The sequence below is a fragment of the Rattus norvegicus genome, chromosome 8 (genome assembly GCF_021556685.1).
Source record: "Rattus norvegicus strain SHRSP/BbbUtx chromosome 8, alternate assembly SHRSP_T2T, whole genome shotgun sequence".
Classification (NCBI taxonomy): domain Eukaryota; kingdom Metazoa; phylum Chordata; class Mammalia; order Rodentia; family Muridae; genus Rattus; species Rattus norvegicus.
In genome coordinates this window covers 37314883-37328686 of record NC_141541.1, presented here as the reverse complement: position 1 = coordinate 37328686, position 13804 = coordinate 37314883, and the positions used below count along the sequence as shown (strand labels likewise).

General features: G+C 44.8%; 1 long non-coding RNA gene across 2 annotated transcripts; it reads left to right on the top strand.

The window, feature by feature from the left end:
• Positions 1-4809: 4809 nt before the first annotated feature.
• On the top strand, positions 4810-10480 carry LOC148004018 (uncharacterized). Of its 2 annotated transcripts, XR_015627128.1 has the most exons (4): positions 4815-4962; positions 5232-5631; positions 8762-8948; positions 9818-10480. It is a non-coding gene; the product is annotated as an uncharacterized LOC148004018 (long non-coding RNA). The 2 variants fall into 2 exon arrangements; XR_015627127.1 differs by lacking the exon at positions 8762-8948 and having other exon boundaries at positions 4810-4962.
• Positions 10481-13804: the final 3324 nt, after the last annotated feature.

Genomic DNA, 13804 nt, shown 5'->3' with positions numbered 1-13804 from the left:
CAGACTTCCTCTGACACATAGGGAAATTACAATAAATGTACCTGGACTACTCCTGAGCTTCCAGAAAAGAGGTTGAATTAAAAAAGAAAAACTCTAGATTGAAATGTACTTGTTGATGGATACTGCACATGGGTTCTACCATTGGAAATGGTCTCCATCTTGTCCCCATAACCAACTTGTATACAGTTTTTCCTCCTCTCTCTCTCCTCCTCCTCCTCCTTGTCTTCACCCTTCAGAGGATACAGCACCTCTGCTAACTGAGTAGTCACATTCCCAGTTCGCATCCCAGGTGCCTTGTGCACATATCAGAGCAGAAGTCACTGCCATGTTCATGACTTACTCCTTCACATTCAGGGCAAGAATTTTGCCTTTCTTATCTTGCATTGCCACAATTTTCACCTGATGTGTGGTCTTCGGGAAATTCTAAGTATAATGTATTTGCTTAAAAACACAGGCATGTTCTGTAGAATCATGCACCCAATAGAAAAGTGCACTTTTGCATTTATTTAAGAACCCTCAAGGTTAGTTGCAAATGGAATCTCTGGTGGCACCAAATGGAACAAAATATGAGAATCTTAAACTTTAGACATAGTTAAGATTCTCTCAAACATTATTTATGGCCACTATGAAAAAGACAGGGAGCAAGGAAGCTTCAGCCTCAAAGTCCTTGCACTCACCCTTCCCACTACAGGTGCCAAGGGTTACCTCCCTCACTTAATATATGACACATGAAGAAAGCAACTTATGAGGTTACCTGACTACCTCAACAGATGAGAAGAACGTCCATCTTTGATACAGGGAAATCAGGGCCCCTTTGGATATTTTTAGTCTCATTAAAGAGAGAATGGATTCAAATAGAAATACCAGGGCAATCTTGTTAGAGTTCAGGAGAAAACAAACAAACAAACAAACAAACAAAGCTGAGGCTGGTAAGCTGCAAAACCTCTGCCACTGCCCAGAGGAGAAGCGTAGAAGAGAAAAAGGAAAAGGTCGTGAATGGAGTGAAATGAAGGTCAAATGCACAGCCAACATGGTGGTGGAGAGGAAGCTTTTGAACAGTGGTTCTCACCCTATGGGTCACACCTCTTTTGGGTGTCGTATATCAGATATCTGACATATCAAATATTTACATTATGATTCATAAACACTACCCAAGTTACAACTATAAGATGGCAACGAAAACCATTTTATGGTTGGGAGATCACTAATGTGAAGAACTGTATAAAGGGTTGTGACATTGGGAAGGTTGAGAATCACTTCAAGTCCAAAGTTGGGGTGAAGTCCAGGGAGTTAGGAAAGCATGTTTGCAGAGGAGACAGAAGAAATGAAATGGGTTTGAAAAAATCAGAAAAGCAGCAGACTTAGGACTGTCATATGGGTGAGGTCTGTAAGGGAAAGTATAATATAGTACTAAAGGGCTAGTTATTCCTCCTATCTCTTTAACAGGGCTTAGGGTGAGCCCACCTCCCCAGGGGTGACCCCTTAGACAAAGTGACTGAACCAGCCCAAGTGGAATGCTTGGTCTCCACCCAGAGATTCTGAACTCTTGACCAGGAGTTTTTTCTACCCCATCTTCCTCCTTTCCCATCCTACCTACCTGCTTTATACACAGGGTATGTACCACGTATCATTATGTGACACACTACATTTTTCACTTGCTCATTTCTTTATTGTTTTTTTCCCCAGTCATGAAATGAAAAGAACCTTTGTGGGCTTCGCTTACATCCCAGAACAAGAAAACATTTACTAAGCAAGTGACTGATCGATGAATCAATTGTGAAAGCTAAAAACTAAGATGTCCCAATTAAAATACAATAGCACAAGTAAATAGATAGAAGCCAAAGAAGTCTCTGGGAACAAAAAAGCAAATGGTGTGCAGAGTATGGAATGCTAAATAATGTGGTTTAAGAGACAGAAGAGCGTAGGAGTGCCAGCATTCACCTCATAGTCCCCAGCAAGGGAAGAAAATAAAGAGGAAAGAAACAATAGAAGAAAATTGAAGAAATTCACCTCCTGGTCAGTAAAATGTCATCCAAACCTTAGCAAATATACAAAAGCCTTTCAGAAAGAAGCTGGGACATCACCAACAACAGCAAGAGAATAAGGTCAGCACCAGCCTACAGATTGTGAAGACTCGGCATTAGAGGAAAGACAGTAAAGTCAGGTCTTAAAAAGCTTAAAGGAAAACGCACTTTAACCCTGAAATTTCATACTTTAGCTATCAAGTGCAACAGAATAAAAATATTTTCAGACTCACAAGCAAAAGGCATAACTATTTTCCTCCAGTGTCACCTTTCTGGGAAAAAACAAAGACAGAACTCTAATGAAATAAAAATGGAATCAAAGGGCAGTGGAGGGTGAGGTCTACGGAACTCTTCAGATACCTGGGCAAGAGGTAGAAGAGGAAATGTTTCCAATCAGAGCGACAGAATGGGGGAAGAATGTAGCTAACCTGTGATTTAAAAGTTGATGGAAGCTGATCGCTTATCCTGCTTCAAAGCAAAGAGACACCAGGGAGCACGGAAGGCTGAGACACAGAGTCCTGCGTGGAGAATGTAGTCCGAGTTTAGCCGCCACAATGTGCAAGACAGAGGCTGCACCTGACCTTAACACTTGGGATAATTTTCAATGGTCCGTAATTTCAGTGACACAGAAGGTATTATACTGGTATTGTAAGGTCTAGGTACACGATTTAGCTCTCCAGTCTATCAGCTTGATTTGAGTACGTCATCATCCTAACACGAATTTCATCTTTCAGAGTAAATCTGGAGATGAAGCATAAATGACTTAACAGCACCTATAAAGCGGAGTGAAAATTTAATCTTGGTAAGATACGTAGATATCTGTAAAATGAAGAAGAAATAATATTGTTAATTTCTTTGTTTTACGTGACGTGAAATCAGACTTATTCTTTAATTACAGCGAGTGAAGAAATAAAAGTGAAAGCGTATTATCCAAAGTTGTGAGAGCAACGGTGAAAATAAATATAGTTTAAATGGAGACCTTCCGGGCGTGTGGCCAACTGCAGAACTGGGGATGTTAACACACATTTTTCTATCATTTTGCTTGATTTGACTTCATTATCTGGATTCCTTCTTCCTTTCTTCCATCCCTCTTCTCATATCTTTCTTTTACCTTTACAATCTTTTTTATAAAAAGGATTTGTTTAGTGTGTGTGTATGTGTGTGTGTGTAAAGTGTGTGCCTGCATGAGCTTATAGGTATCCTGTGCATGCGGGAGACCTCAGAGGCCAGAGGAGGACGTGCCTAGAACTGTAGTTACACACAAGTGTGGAGGGAGAGCATGTGTGGCACTCAGTGTGTGAAGGGACTCAGCTCAAGACACTCCAGGACCCCGTTCTCAGGACAAAGGAGACAAAATGACAAAGGGCCAGGGAATAAGAGACATAGACAGGAAGGAGATAGAGGAGGAGGGAGAAGGAAGGGGAAAGAGGGACAAGGGAGAGGGACAAAGGATTACTTCTAGGTAGAGAGAGGACAGGCAGATATGACCCATAGGCAAATGCAGTTTATAAAGGTAAAGGGGGAAACCCTGTGTTAGGACGGTGTTTAATTTGCATGCGCATGTTAATTAGGGGCTTTTGATTGCTGGACTTCAATACTTTCTTAGTTGGACCTTGGTGGTAAGCCTCACAGGGAGGAAATGGCCAAATTAGGAAATAGACCTGGGCGGCTAGCTGTAGGAATGGAATCTGACGTTTTGTTTTTGTTTTGTTTTGTTTCAAGAAAGTGGGGAAGGGCAAGGACTTCTGGAGCCATGTTTGTCCTGCTTGGGCTGGCAAGAATCCCTTCAATGTGGCTCCAGGAACCAAACTAGGTTCAAGAGCGATGAAGGCTCTCACTGCTAAACAATCTCTCTAGAGCCTTAGTCTTTTCTTTTCATCAGAGAAGACCATGTGCACAGAAGGCACAGGACCACAGTGATCTTCCCTACAATGTCGTTATGTTGAGATGAAAGCATTAGGAACACCAAATTTCCGGAAATAAAAATTAGATTTTCTTTTCCTGGTATAATTCATAGGGAGGCCATGAGAAGTTCCCTGTGAATTATAAAAAGCAAGGGTGTACCTCTGGAATCTAAAGGAAGGAGGGCTTCAAAGCTCAGGGGAATGAAAATGTTTATTGTCTGATTTTGGTTTGCGGTGCTCCTGTGGACTTCTTGTTGTTCTTTGCTTGTTTTTGTTTGTTTGTTGTTTGTTTGTTTTGTTTTTAACTTATTTGGGGTTTGTGTTTCATTTTTTTTTGAGACAGTGTATTTATTTCATAGCACAGGCTAGCCTCCAACTTGCTAGCTGAGGATAGCTCCAGACACTCACGCCTCTACCTTCTGAGTGCTGAGATTACATGTATGAGCCGCCATGCTATACACTCTCGCGTGCACACACACACACACACACACACACACACACACACACAGAGATGCACAGTTTTGCTATATTTCTACACATCAGTCTTCCCACTTTGCCAGAGTGTTCTTGCCCATTGTGTTTTGCTCCTTTGCTCAGAGTCCCACGGAATCCTAGGCTACAGGAAGCTTTTGCCAGAGAGTTGTCCTCTGCCTTCTAGATCTGGTAGTTACAGATGCAAGCCGCACAATTCGGATATATTTGTAACATGCGAGGGAATGTGCCAAACCCTCAAGTAACTGTATGGTTTTTATGTCAGCAGCTCCAACACTTCCGTAGCCGAATCAAACTTCTAAATCTTCTGAGAAATTGCTGACTGGCTGCGCACTCTGTGGCCATCCGCCCACACAGCTCACAGCTACCTCACAAACAACCAGGTAGGCGGGGTGCAGGATGGGGAGCTTCCTCTGCAGATATCTGCAGATCCAGCCTCATCCTTCCTAGCGCAAGGATGTGTTGCCAGGTACCCACCCATCCTCTGGCATCAGGCTCAGGGAAGAGAGGCACGAGTGGAGGGTGGTAGAGTACAGCATCCCGTACGTAAAGTTTCTCTCTTCCCCACAAGCAAGGCTCCCCTCTGTTCTGAGCAAAAGCAGTTCTCGGTTCTCTCCCTGCAGTGATGGGGTGTGTTGGGTCGGAGATGGGGGTGGGCAGGAAATATTGAGAAAGTGGAAAACAAAAATGACTTGTGCAGCTCCTCATCTGGGAAGCCTGCGTTCCCGTTGCCTGCATTTATAATATTAAGGGAGAAAATTACAAGTAAAGTACTCAATGAATTGGTATGAATCAGATCTTTGTTTTTCAGAGAATCCTGTTCAGGAGGCTGAGCACAAGCTCCTTCTTGACTTGTAGCATCACTTTATGGAAATGGTTTTTCAAATCTGCCCTGGCCTCTTCCCCTCCCAAGAGGCAAGAAGGAAGATAGATAAATGACGGTATAACTGGAAGCCTGTGGTCAGGCTTAGGAAAGGGGCAACCTCTGTTCGGCTCCTCTCCGTCTTATATAAACTGGAAAAGAGGTGAAGCCATGGTCCCAAGGAGGGACTTGGGAACAAAGAAGGAGAGCCAATGACGTCAGGACTCACCCAGCTCCATCCAATGCCACCCACATCCAGGGCTTGGATACACACTCTCCATGCCAAGCCTGTCCTTCCCAGCTACCTTGCAGCCAAACGTAGCTTAGGAGAGACATGTCTCCAGTCTAGGTGAGCCAAGAAGCTTGATCGGGAGATCCAGCAGTGGGGTGGGAAGGGAGGGAGATGAACTGTTTCACACATGAGTGAAATCCTTTCTAGATTCAAATCAAATCACATTCTCAACTGTTTTGTCCTGCTGGTTAATTTGTGTAAGACTTGGTTTTCTTCCATTTATAACAGATACCATTGAAGCTCAGGTAGACTGACTTGGATCATAGCCAGCCTGCACAGATAAGACCTGATTTGACTCCTTGGCATTCTGGTCTTCTCTATAGATTCAATTGTCAATAGATGTTCATCTTTAACCAATGGGGATTGGAACCACTAGATCTAAGGGGGAACCTTGCATGTGGCCTGTGTGCCCAGCTCTGTTTGACTATGTTCCACATTAAGCAAGGAGCCTGGGTCTGTTTTAACTTTCTAGTGTTGAGCCTGTCTGTCAACTTTACATAGAGACTTAATTGGTACCTCAGTCCCACTGAAGCCTCACCAAGAACTCAACTAGGCAACAGACGTCAGAGTATCCTGGCAGTACTGAAATGTATCTGCAAAGGGTTTTTGTATTGTATGTCTTGTGCTGTTTTATATTTTTTGCATGTCACTTTGGGTTTTGTTATTGTGACCTATCCTTTCTAGTTATGAAGGTTCAAATCTCCCTTATTTTAATATTTCATCTCCTCAAGGGCAGAGTAAGCGAGGAGGTTTTGGTACCTGTCCCATTTTCCTCTGCTGTTAGTGATGGAAATTGAGCAAAACCAACTGGGCCTTCCATCTTCCTCTCCTTGGACAGCTCACTGTTGTAAGGCTCCTGTCCTTATTTGAATGGCATCTGTCACAGTCATAGGATACAGAGGCCCATGAGCTCATTGGATCCTATCTCCCCTCCCAGGGCAGGATATGTGTTCTCAGAGTACTTCCTGGTCTAAGGTCTGCTTTGGAGTTTATTTATCCTAGGTTACAGCAAACATGGCTTCAAAAAACAGGAAATAGGGTCTGGTCTTAGCTAATTATGATTCCAGTTGGAACAAAGCCACGGAGGTATTGTGGAAGCAAAGCTCGCATTTCCATACAAGGCTTTGTGGGACCTTGCTGGCCATCCGGAAGTGGAGGCTTCCCAGTTATGACAACCCTCATGATTGTTTGGAGGCTCACTTAGTCCTACTTTTATGTTTCACGGGGCCAACAAAACTGAACACGGTTATTTCGGCTTGTGGCATTCTTAAATTGATCCCAATGCACAGCCAATTTAATTTCCTCTCAGTTTGATCCATGCCAGCATTTCAGAACTGTTCAATGAAATGCTTAATTAATTAAGACTGATTGAAAAGGAGTCCACATATGTCAGGTAAGAGGGAAAGGAGAAAGCGGGCAAGGGTACCCAAACCCATTTGTATGAAGGTAGATTCCTTTAGATAGTGAATTAGGAGTTTCAACTCAATTCTAAGAAACACTTCCCTACCAGTGTCTATACTGTTGAGCAAACAAAGTCAGTATTGCTTGTGGGATATGGAAATAAATGCTTGATATGGATTACCTATCTTAAAAGATGACATTATGGTTCGCATTAAGGAGAAATGAAAACTGACGTTACACTGGCTTAAATAATTTTCCCAAGGCAATACAGCAGTAAATGAGTAACTAATTTAGTCTCAAGCTAATCTGACTCTTGAGCTCATCCCCTTGACCACAATGCTATGCTGATTTTCTGCCCTTAGATTATTTTTGGAGAACATTGCTTTCAGAGAGAAGTGAGAGACAACATTCATCAGATAATTTTAACCAAGCCCATATTTCTGAGATGTTTTCTTTCTTCCCTTCCATGGGCTTCCACTGACCCTCTTTGAGTACCTCTGTGGTTCTCACTCCCGCCCTCTGTCTTTACCTCTTCACCTCTGAATTGTGGTGGAGCTAAGATGCCTGAGTCAGGGTCCTAGAATAGCTCTTTATCCTGGCTGGGTTTGGGAGTAGAAATAATCTCTTGGGTGCCCTCCCACGGGTCTGATATGACAGTTTGCCCCACATTTTCACTCTTGTTTTTGATATTTTGGACAAATATACTAAGATTCTTACCCTACCTGACAGATAGCAAGCATGAAGCTCAGAAATTAGGTCCAGGTCTGAGCTGAGCTAGAACTGACTTCAGATGCCTACAGAATGATGACACATTTTAAAGCTTAGTGACTACCCCATCATGCCAGTCTTAGGAGCTGGCCAGCTTCACTGGCCACACACACTTCACCCACATGGCCCAGATGTCATTTACTCAAGTTAAATGTTCTTCCTGAGCTGAGGTTTCTATGAGAGCTCCTGTTTTTGTTGACTGTGGCATTGTTTACCTCTCACCATAGAAACCACGTTATTTTGGTCTCCTTTGGTTGTTTTCTGTGTTGCTTGAAATATTGTCTCAATATAAGGGCAAATGCAAGGTCAATGTGAGCTTCATCAACAAGTTTAAATGGCAACCTCCATCTATGAGAGCGGATGAGAGCAGAGCTGGAAGAGATGAGTCAAAACACCTGTGTCTTAGCCCTCCCTTGCTGGGAGATTTAAGTGAAGAGGGGATCTGTTTCCATAGAGTCACCAGCAGCAGTAAACTGGAGAACCCCACAGTGTAGAGCATTAAACAAGATGTCATCTGTAAGCAATTGCTATTTTAGAAGACTGGAACCTTTCCTTCCGGAGAAAGCCCAGCTAAAGCTATCAGAAAGATGTTCAAGGAAGAGAAGGTATAGGATGAGTATAGGTAAGAACAGCTTGGTTGATGGAGAAAGAGCAGAAATGGTCCTGAGTCTCCGGCCTGCCAAGGATGTTTCTGTGGGTGGTCTAGACTCTGGGTGCACTTTGCTTCTGTGGACCCTGTTACAAGATAATCCAGCAAGATTAGCTCATCCAAACAACAACATGCCCTTCTGTGCCCTAGATACTAGATAAGAACCGACAACCAAAGATAAGTAAGATTCTACTTTTCAAATGCTTGTAGCTATCAAAGGAAGAAACAAGCTGATACAAGTTTTCAAGGAAGGCTTGTGAAGAGCTAGATGATACAGAGTTAAGGTAACAAAAGCCACCCACACTAAGGATCCTTTTTATCTTGTAAACTGTCGTTGCTCCTTTTGATTACTTAAGACTTGTTTTCCAGGTCTGATTCTCCTATTCAGCTGCCTTCTCAGGACTGCAACTGAAATCTTACTGTCCCTCCTATGTGGCTTGACAAGGAACAGGACTTTACCACCACTTCATTGTCTCCAACCATCTCAGAGATGATGTGTCCCAGTCAAGTAGCAATTTTCTTCAAGGCAACGTTGAGACTCACGATTATTTGTTCGGTAATACTTAACCAACATTAAACGCGTGAGACATTGTCACCAGATATTCTGCATCTTTCCCATCAGAGTATGTAGCAGGATCCCTACTTCCTGGCCCTGGAGTTGAGAGAGGCCATAGATAGGCATATGATTTGCCCTCACCAATGGATACACTTCGGGCAGAAGCTGAAGAACTTCAGCCTTTGCACTTTTTTTTTCTTCTGGCATGCGCGGATGACAGCTGCTATTCAACCTGATCCTAGCCAAGCCCCCACCCCCACCCCTGCAAGCCCACAGTGTTCACACAGCAAGAGTAAGATGTGTCACTGGCCGCATGACACTGAGGTTTGGCACTTGCCACCGCAGCATAATCATCCCAGCCGACACACAGAGGACACAGCAAATATTTACTAATGTATTTACTGATGGCTCCCAGACACCACATTGGGAAGGAAGAAAACAAAGTAACTTTCAAAAGGCTACTTCTGTGGGACCAACAAAAAGGAAAATCTGTCGGGGGCATTCTCCATCTACCTATATCTGCCTCACAGCCTGATAGTGTGAATCCTATGTTTATGGCAGTCCATACATCCATTCCTAGGGTAGAGTTTTGTTATAAATTTGCAATTAATAATACAACACAGTGATTACGATAACATACTCTACAACACAATTATTTCCAACTTAACAGATTTTTAAATTTTACTTCTGGAATTTTCCACTTATATCTTCAGTCTGTGGTTGACCAGAGGTAACTGAAATTATGGAAAGCAAAACCACAGATAATGGGGGTAATTACATTTACTGCTGTCGTTCATGTTTCTAACCCATCACTGCTCAGAGCCTCTCCACGGTCTTTCGCTCTGAGGTGTCTTGGTCTTGTTCTGTAGGTATGAATGGCCGAAGTGAGAAGCCTAAGGCCTGGAAAAGGAGAATGATCTGGGAGCAAACTCAACCGAAACTGTGCAAAAACTGGAAGGAAAGCTTTCATCTGGAAAGCCTCGAAGAAATCCCAGTTAAAAATCCCCGGGAAGGCTGAGAATGTAGCTCAGTGGTGAGGCTTGCCTAGGGTGGAAGTGACAGTGGATGGTGACGCCTTTCAGAACTTGGCCTCTGTTACTAGGGAAACCTGACCGAAAGCATTTCACCCTCCTGCTGCTGTGTGTTTCTGAGCAAGTTAACTTGGCCTCTCTAACCAGGGCTGAGCCTTCATCCGCAAAACAAAACAGAGAACAGCTCAACACCAGAGTGGTGGATGTGGTGGGAAGACACCACCCATGCAGAAAGTGGTTTATATTCTGAGCTTTGATAGAGATGTCCCTGGCTGGGGACTGAGCCCAAGTGACAATGTATTTGCCTAGTACCACAGAGCCTTGGGTTCCAATCCCAGTGCTACAAAAACCAGGTGTGTCCATGCATGTCTTAAATCCCAGCACTCAGCACTCTTGGCACTCAGGAAGTTGAAGCAGGAGGACTGGGGTTTCAAGGTCATCCTTGACTACATAGTGAGGTTATCCTAAGTTGCATGAGACCCTGTTTTAATAAATCAAAAACACGGGGCTGGGGATTTAGCTCAGTGGTAGAGTGCTTACCTAGGAAGCGCAAGGCAGGCCCTGGGTTCGGTCCCCAGCTCCGAAAAAAAGAACCAAAAAAAAAAAAAAAAAAAAAAAAACACAAAAAGCAGACTCTTTTCCGGTAAAGTACGCATGATTTTTGGATTGTTTTTAGTGCACAGTTACTGTGTGTGTGTGTGTGTGTGTGTGTGTGTGTGTGTGTGTGTGTGTGTGTTTTAATGCCTCCACAAAAGTAAAAGGAGATGGAAAGATTCATTAAAAAGCCATAAACCCCAAAGCAAGTTCTGTCCGAACTCAGCTTCCAGGAAACACAGAAGCTACTGCCCAGAGTGCAGCAATGTGGCGGTTGGCCCCTGTGAAGGCTGGGATGACACTTCCTCCATTCATCCAATGCACCTAACCTCACCGGAAAAGGTTCCCTCTGGAAAGTTCTCAAGAAGGGCTAGTCAAGTCATGGAGACCATGATGGGGCGCAGAGAAGGCATTCCTCCAGGGCTTTCTAGGAGGACAGAGACATCAACCATGAGGCCACCGGTCAGATGTCCCCGGGAAGCCTCATTGTCCTCTTGTTCCAACTGGATGTGGCCCCAGCAGCAGCAGCAGCAGCAGCAGCAGCAGCAGCAGACGAGGTGCTCTGACCTCTCGTTTATCTCCCTTCTCCATGTCCTGGAACCATGTACCCAATGCTCTCTGGAAGCTCTGCCCTCTCCCCAATCCCACAAAATCATTGCCCCTAGTGAGGTGAAGGAAACAGAAGCTCAAAATTAAAAGGCAGACAATATCCGAATCAGGAAGTGTTCACACAACAGCTCTCCAAATGACTGTCCCAAAGCCCCAGATTCCTGGAAGTAGCAGAGGTTACCTCAAACTGTAGCCCCACTAGTCTGTTATCTTAGTCATAGCAACGATTTGGGTTTGATTTGAAAATCTGAAACAGGGAGTTAAATTTCTACCTCTGTGGGTGAGGGCTTGGAAGGGCTAACCCACTGAATATCCTCACTTGCACATTTCATTCCCACACAACCCATACTGATATATATTGGCCCTTGTGCTTACAATTTCCCTGACATGTGCTAAGTGGGGACAGCGGAAGAGTCCACAGCCTCCAAGAGCTTCCAGTCTTCGTAAAAAGGCAGGCACGGAAGCAGGACCATCATGACCAAGTTCACCGCATGACGGAAAAGGGAGCCCGGTTTGTCCCAGGGCATTCAGGGAAGGCTTCCTGGAGGAGGAGAAACTCAGAGCTGAGCATGAAATGAAGGATTAGAAAGAAATAGATGGAAGAAATAGATGGAAGGAAGCCGAAAAGATTAGTTTGGGGATTGAGAGGTGAGAAAATAAAGTGGTCAGAAAACCAACCTCACTGACGTGTGAACAGTGGGGTAAAGAATGAGCCAGGAATGGAGATTTCCTAGCACCCAGCAGATCACGGCAAGGTGGACAGAAAAGTGAACTGTGATTGTCAAAATAGCCAAAGGCCCCAAAAGCACACACGTGCGCTCTCTCTCTCTCTCTCTCTCTCTCTCTCTCTCTCTCTCTCTCTCTCACACACACACACACACACACACACACACACACACACACACGCACGCACACACACGCACACATTTTCTCTGCTTTTACATCCCTTTTGTAAGTACTGAAGCCCCCAATGGTAGGAAGCATTTGTCTAAAAATAGCCCTTCTCAAAGACCCAGTCTTTTCTGAGTTTCACAGAACATCTGCTCAACAGTTTCCTATAACTGTTTTTGGCCATTAAATCAAAGCCGTCAGAAACAATGTTCTGTTTCTGTCTTTCAAGCAAAGAATTGCCAGGAGGCCTTCCTCTGTAACCCAGACGACAATGGGGCCAGAAATAGCCAGTTCCACAGAGACTTTGGAACACCTCACTACCCAGGTCCAAGCAGAGCTACCCCTGTCTTGTTTTTCTTTCTTTTTAAAGACACTGTTCGACTCCCCTTGTACAGAAAAGAAACTTAGATAGGCCTAACCTCTTGGGAGAGGAGATGCTGCCCTATGCAAATTACCACCTGCAGCCTGGGGCCCTGTGGTTTGTGCAACTCATGGTTGATAGGGACTGGTAAATGTCTCATACTAGGCTGGTAGGGAAAGCCACTTGTGTGGTGAGGAGGATTGGATGGATGGTGGGTTCTGCCACATGGTTGGCTTTGGTTCTAAGCTCTATCCGTGTTGTGCATCGAACCCCATTTCTTCATGTGACACAAAAACTAGGAGTCTGCACTAACCCGTGCTAGCCCAAGGGAGACTTGCAGACCCCAGGTTCTGGGTCCTAACATGTTCCCTCCCTAGACTACACATCCAAGTACCGAGGATCCTGGTGAGACATTTTCTCTGAATTAGGCTGCTGTTGTTGTCTGTTAGCATAAGAACACGCATTGGTGCCATGGTCCTCAGGCAGATAGTAGAAGGAGGAGGAAGGAACTTGGTGTGATGCAAAGTACATATCGCCCAGGGCAAGGGGCAGCTCAGCTTAGCAGCAGAGTCCAAGTGTGCATGGAGTGTCTTGGTGCCAGAGGCCAGCTGAGAGGACTCGAGGGAGCAGAGCTCTGCTTTAGCAGGACCCACTGTGCAAGATCTAGTCAGGTCTGGGAATGGGATGGCTGATACATTAGAATGCTGGATCCAGCACCCAAGGAAGAGGTGGGGGAGATGGCCTCAAACGTTCCCTTACTCTAGGCTAGGACTTTAGTGTGGGCAGTGGACTTAAACATGAGGCAAAAGACTCAAGGCAACTTCGTGGCACCAAGAGTTAGAGTCAGCATCACAAGTGAACAAGGGTCATGTGCCTCAGATCTAGGTGCACACAGTTTACGAGTGGCACAGGTTTCCTTGAGCCTTCAAAGAAGCAAGTGGTCCACTGTCACAGCATGTAAGAAACCACCATCAGGGCTGGCTCAGAGTGGAGATGGGCTGGTAGGCATAGGGGAAGCCAGAGAAACAGCCGCCAGGGCAGATTTAGTAGGCTCAGACCTCCCCAAGCTGTAGCTGTCTACACTTTTGCACACTGTCTTCCGTTTGTGTAGATCAGCCCTGGGGGTTTGGGGTAGAAGCCAGTTTCCATGTTTCATGTTCATCTTGATGTATGGTCAGATAGGATGCCAATGGACGATGAATGGGCCATCTGACCTGTGGACATGGCTAGGCATTTGCCACCTGGTCAGTAACTGCAGGGACGGAACGAGAAGTAGCTGTGGGTGTGTCCTGATCATCATGTGTGAGTGCCGGGCGTAGCTGAATGATATGGTCCATTTTCTTCCTCTGTTTCCTCCTTCTGCCCGTCTA